The following is a 7,009-nucleotide window of genomic DNA, read 5'->3' on the forward strand; positions in this document are numbered from 1 at the left end:
ATAACTCCTTATGCCTTAGTTGGTATCTTGTAGCATTCACCTCTAGCAAAAGATTTCCCTTTAGGTCAGTTTACTCCCTATTTTATTCAATTTGTTTTGATATTACATTGTTTTCACCTTTGAAAGCTTCCCTCCATTATTATTACCACTTTTTTCCCAAGGTATGCAGGCTTCAACAGAGATTCCTTAAAAGTAAGGAATCAGCTTTTGTTCTGTATTGAAAAATGCTGCACTACTGCTGTAAGAAATTATTACATTCAGTAGAAAACATGATTTACTATCTGAGATGTAGAGTAGTCTTACTGGAGATGCTATTCCAAATATTCCATACACATTAGTTAAATTCCAATACTCCTCAACTGGAGTATTATTTCTCTAGTATCAGAACACTTTAGAAGTAGCTTCTTTTCAAATATTAATCAAATTCTTAAGCCATGTTCTTTGGACATTTTTCCATGATTTGCTCTCCAATGCAGGTGAGTTAATATTAATATTTTCAAATATTAATCAAATTCTTAAGCCAAGTGTCCTTTGCACATTTTTCCATGCTTTGCTCTCCAATGCAGGTAAGTTAATATTGCAATTAAATTATAACTTATCACTAAAAGGGTTTTTGTGTGTCAAATTTTCAATTAGTACCACAGTGAGAAACATTCATATGTAAATAATACACACACATTCACTAACTACTTAACAAGCGAATAAATAATTCAGTTCTATTTTGGAATACATTTCATATCAGGAATATTTCTGCAGTAAATCAGCTGATGGGAATCCCACTATATTACACTGACCACATTTTCTACATTCTCTTCACCTGCCATGTACAAGAAATAATTTTTCTTGGTGATCACCTCTGACAGCAGGGAGAGAGGTGTAGTCCTTAAGTACTGAAATTCCCAAAAATGTCATCTCATGCCTTTCACACCCCTATTTTTTCCCATTCCATCCATTTTTATTATTAGAGTTTATCATTATAAAAATGAAGAGTATACCTCAGTAGTTGGTTTTTTTTTCCTCAGCTCATATACTTTTAGGGCTAGAAATACATAAACTCCATGACCCTTTAAAAACTACCTATCTCCATCTGCAGTTAACTCCCAAATCAAGGCCTGATTCCCAAATAGCACTGCAGACTCCGAATCCCTCATTTGTGAGCATCTGTTGACACCAGGTCTAATGGCTTGCCTTGCACACTGACTGGATGCCACAGCTGCACCTGAAGCCAGACTGCAGCCTGGGCTCAGCACATTTGGCTGATACCATTCTCCAGAGTCACTGGAGAAAGTTACAGCCACTCAGATCTCCCAGGGTAATTATAACCCTACAGCAGAGTACTGCATCCTCCCAAATGATTTATTCTTGGAAAGGTACTTTGGGAAAAAGAAATATCTTCCAGCTTCTCTATCAGATGAACTGTTGATTGGGAAAACTGAAAGGACTTGACCTATTTGTTTTGCTTGGTGTTGCCTAATTTTGCTTCTCTCTCACCTAGAGCTATGACAATATATCAGCCTTATCTGGTTTGGCTTCTATTTGTGTTCTTATCTGCAATTCTGAATTATCATAGGTTAACTGCAAACTATTATATTTTGGCTGCAAAGAGGTAGGAAAATCATCCTACCATAATTTCTAAACTTTATGGGATCATGTTCTGTACTTTTAAATGTTTAAAGAAATTATTTTTGAAATCACTCAAATCCTGGAACTAAATTTTACATTACATTGTTCACTGAAGAGTGCTTGTGGCAAATGGAATGCAAAATGCTTCCCTGCAATATATCATGCCCACCATCAAACAAACAAATCTGCCAGAAGTAGTGATAAAACGCCTGGTGAAAAATTAGACCAAAGGTAATAAAAAAAAGTAGTCATGCTGTGAAGCTGCAATATAAAGAGCATTGGGATGTCACTTCTATTTGAGACATATCAGCTAAAATATCTATAGTTTTAGCTAGAATATACAAGAAAGTCTCACAAAACTTGTCAAGCAAATCAAACCTTACCCTATTTTGGGTTTCATTAAGGTAAGACACTATACCAATTCTTACTCAGCATTTTGAAAGAAATAATCTCTGGTGGATATGGTAATATGCAGAGACAGAAGTAACACAGAATGACTCTTTTTAAAAGGATGAGGTGTACCTATGTGTAATTAAATTCAAAATCCCCATGATATTGAACTTACCTCAAAAACAACAGGTCAAAAGTGACTTCTTTTATGGCAGCTCCTAACTCATTCACTGCTTGAGATCATTCATGGATCCCCTTGTTACCCTAACCTTTTGCTAATGTAAAATATTTGCTCACTAGTTCCTTTTATTCACATGCCATGACCATCTCCAATCATTCTTCCAGCAATCCAGGGCCAAGATCCAGCATGCTGATTACAGCAATGGAATACAATCCTGACTACTCATCTACAGGCCTATTCATACACACCTGTATGATGCATTTAATGTGTAATTTGGGGTGATTCACTACACCCAGCTTCCCATCTTTATTGCTCTTCTAATATGTAAGTAATTTGTAACCTGTGACCATAAAGAGAAAAGAGTTCTTTGGATGTGCTACATGCTCATAATTATTAATGCTATAATGTCATCCTTTTTATTTGAAAGCAGCTAAAAACTATCTTTGTGCTGCAAATGAAATTTATTTCTTGTGCAAACCAAATCCACTGCTGTAGATAGTAAGGAATTCCTTTTTATACAGCTAGCAGGAAGAAATGTGTTACAGATGTGAAGGAATTATGCAATGCTGAGATTCTGCTAATTCTGAGGGCAACCACTGACTGCCAGGAGGGGCATATGCTGTGTGGGGAGCTGCTCCCAAGAGGAAGGCTTATCAGATGGGTGCAGGCTGCAGGATGTGGCCTTGGGTTCTCTCCAAGCCATGCAGAATGTGCTGCTTTCAAACCCTGCCTGCCTTCTGCTGCTCTCGCGCTGTGCTCAAACATCTGTTTTCTATGAGACCAAAATCACTGACCAACTGTTTAACTCTTAGATGTGCTAGTTTGAAGGAATCATCCAGGCAATTAAAACAACTGGTTCCCTAAAAAATTATCTCTAATGGATGTGTGTCAATTTTATTTTTTTCCTTTCACTCCTATGTGAATTCTCAGATGTTGATGAAGTGCAGACTACAAGTGACGTCTTCCCTGTGGTTCTGGGGCACCTGCAACACCCCTGTCTCATGGGGGTGGTAAGAGTGGAGTCCAACTGCTGCCTTCCTCAGTACAGAGCTCTTAATGCAGCCTCCATCCCTCCCATTTGCAGAAAGTTTGCATTATCACTTGAATAATCATTCATGAGCAATCTCCTCTTCTGAACTGACTGACACCAAAGGTACATTCACATCGTAAGGTCTTCCCTTGATACCTAAAATAAAAGTAAAGATATTGTCTGCCACACAGTTTGTATATATTCTTAGTACTCCATTCTGAAGTAAGTAGGCATTGCAATCCCACTCTGTTCCTCTTTCAAAGTCTGTCTGTAGTAGATTAATACATGAAAACATCTGATTGCCATTAGCATCTGTAGTTAATCTTCCAGTTGCAGTCTGACAATTAAGAAATCTACAGAAGCCAAAAAATGAAGGAACAATGAAACAACACACTTGAAACACCGCATGAAATATGTTACTGTTTGAGCTGTCTGTGTTTAAATCTTTCACCCAAATGCCTAGTCCTCATCTGTTCTCACATGAATACAGCTGTATGAAGGCATTTGAAATGCCTCCTCACAAGTTCATACAGCTGAAAACTACACCTTTGCTTCTTCTTTTTTTAATTTTTTTTTTAATTTATACCAAGTGAAAATATCAAACTGATTAATCAGCATGAATCAAGCAGTTTTCATTCACTAAAGGTATCACAAGCCCAGACTCTTACTTGAGGGTGTTTTGAACCATCAAGTGCAGGCTTTTCTATGCAGAAGACAAAGTTTCTTCTCTCATCCAGTCCATCATCAGCTGAGACAAAGAAATTCAGTCTTGCTGGTGAGCTTTGACCTTTTGTTATCCAGAAAGCAATGAATACCTGACAAAATCAGCTCTGTTGTTAATCCATAATTACCCATCCAAGGAAACAAGCTCTTTTCAAACAAGCCACCTCTGGATTATAAAAACTGTGTTCCATGCTCCAGTTCAACACCTCAAAGTCACGCTTCGTAGGCAAGGCTTGCATCTTTCAATTCCTGTTGATTTTGTGTCAGTGGAATTTGAGCTGCTCTGGAGTGCAGTTTTAGATCAATAGAGATATTTTACCCCCGTACAGAGGAGCCCAGCCCCCATCACACACTGTGCTGCTCCATCCTGGGAGCAGAATTTGGGAACAGGTAACTGCCTTTTCCAATATGTTTCCAAATACTCAGAATGCAGAACACTGCAAAATCAACATGCTTTTCACCCTATAAAAGTGAAATATTTTATCACATCCAGTTCATTATATTCTTCTTTTCCCACTTTCCTCCTCCTACAAAACCAATAGCATTCATACCTGTAAGAAAGTGGTGTGTGCTTGATTTCTTTTGCCTGGCTTGAAGCCCACGTACTTGCATGTGGCTTAGGATAAAGCAAACAGGGAAGGAAAATGTTGTTTATATACTTAGAAGCTAGTTTGTAATTTGTAAGATGTCTAGGGCCACTATTCAAAATCAGTTTCATTCGTTCTTTGGAAGTCAGCTGTAATATCCTAGATAAATGGAGTAGGAATTGAGGAAGATTTCTACATTTTTTGCACTATGGCTGTACTAATAGAAGCTGTAATGGCAGCTGTATAAACAAAATGTGGAAACAGAGAATTGTGAAAGGAAAAGCCATAGTAGCAAACAGGGGAAAAAAAGGGGAAAGCTGGCTTAGACTAACATTCAATACACTTCCTCAGGTACACTAAACTGAAGTATAAAATGTCCATTATGAAGGAATGAGGTCATACACAGTAGTTTTATCTACTTTCAACCTGACAGCTCCTGCACTACATAATTTTTCTCTGTATTCTTGAAGTATTTATATAACTATGAACTCTTCAGGAGAAAACAGGGAATTTGAAACAAAAGTGAAATAAATAGTATGTATGAAGAAATGACTTGTTGCTATCACCAATAAGACAGTGAAGCAAATTAAGGGAACCTTAGAAAAATTAAAAATCTAACCAATATTATACTTCACTGAAAATGTTATGCTTGTCTTTGTGGATTAATTGCAAACTAGAGGAATCACCATCCTTGGACTGATATTTACTGGCAAAAATATTCAAAGTGTTACATCACACAGTTTTATAACAAAAAAAAATTCTTTATAGAAATCAATAGCCATTGTGAGATCTCATCCATGCAAGTGATATGACTAGAACTTGAATACATAAATCAATTAAAATATCCATTAGGAAAAGCAATGAAGTAATTTTTTTTTTCCAGGGCAGGTTTAATTGGCTTACCAATATTTCCAAATGGAAATATTTCTAGTTAAGAGGCAAATCCAGATGCACATTAAAAAAAGCCTTCTATTTCCCTCCCTCCGCCAAATAAAAAGACAGGGTAAGCACATTGCAGTTAGACATTGATGTTTTCCAAAATATACACTAGCCCTCCCCAAAAGCAAAGCAGTGAGAATTCTTTGGAACTTCCTGCAGTGTTGTATAACAGCCCCAAGGCTCTCCTGCCCTCTCCTCTCAGCTGGATGAAAGAGCCCAGGTGATTGTTGGAGGCACTGAGGCAGTGTTGGTCCCTCGGCTCTAATGAACAGGGTTAGGAGGTCAGCAGAAGCCTGCCTAGGTGTAAATGCTGACAGACATTTCTCTGTCACCTTTTCCTCAGTGGAATGCTCCTGCATTTGATCATCTTCTGATTCTTGTAAAGCTTTCTTCTTTTCAAAGTCAACAATTTAGGGATTGTTCCGGGAAACGCTGCTGAGATCATGTCCTTTTCTGAAGGCCTATTGAATCTAATGCGCAAAGCAAAACCAAGAGCAAATCCCTGAGAAAAACTGAAGTATCTTCATGGAGAATTAAATTTCTTCTGAAGATTTCTAGAAAAAAGCTGAAAGCTACTCAAAGCTCAAGAAGCTTTTCAGGGAGCCCCCAAGGCATTGTTTCATCCCCATGCTATCCCACCCTGTTTTCCTCCTAACTCCTCACGGACTGCAGAAGGCTTCACATGACGGTGTTCTGTCCATCCACAGCCACAGTGAAAAACTGAACTAGAATTGCCTGGACAACAGCAAAGTAGGAGCACAGACTTCCTCTGTGCTCACAGAGATTATTCAAATACATAGTGCATGGTCACAGGCATGATCTTTCCTGGTCTCTGATGACTGATCTCAGCTGCTGATATATCTGTTTGACAGGAAAGTCAGCTGCCAACAAGCAAACAAACAAACTGGACCTGTGTGGGTGCCAGGCTGCACAGCAGTTTAGAAAATGTGCAGGAAATCATCTTTCAGCATCTGTGTTCTGCCCAGACAAGACAGGTTGGACAGTCTAACCAGACAGGGGCAAATTCCTGAGCTAAGTTATATGCTTATGGTCATATCACAGTTGCTTTGAATTGCCTTTTCATCAACTATTTCATCAAAATACTGAGTAGATAATTTCAGTGAATTCACAAAACCAAAATAACATAGTACTTACTGTAGATAATTTCTTGTAGACCTAGCCTGCAGCATTCTTTATTTATAGGTATTGGATAAAAATGAAGTAAATTGAGTCCAGAATTCACAGAGGCAATGCTCTGTGAAACTTAGACTTAATCTAGAGCTGCAACTATTTAATAAATGCATGCAATGCATTCCAGTGCTCTCAGGTAGGGGTTTTTTTAGGTAAAAATTTCATATTTTCAAGTTTGTTATATTTCAAAATACGCAAACAAATACTTAATGTCTGTATACTTTTTCCATTAAAAAAAAGGTGCCCACAAAACCCAGAGATTTCAGAAAGATTCTGAGTGTCAAAGCCTCAGAAGATGAGTTATTACTAAAAAATAATACAAATCTTGTACATCATTGAAATAAC

Source organism: Molothrus aeneus, chromosome 2, assembly GCF_037042795.1.
Source record: "Molothrus aeneus isolate 106 chromosome 2, BPBGC_Maene_1.0, whole genome shotgun sequence".
In the NCBI taxonomy this organism is placed as follows: domain Eukaryota; kingdom Metazoa; phylum Chordata; class Aves; order Passeriformes; family Icteridae; genus Molothrus; species Molothrus aeneus.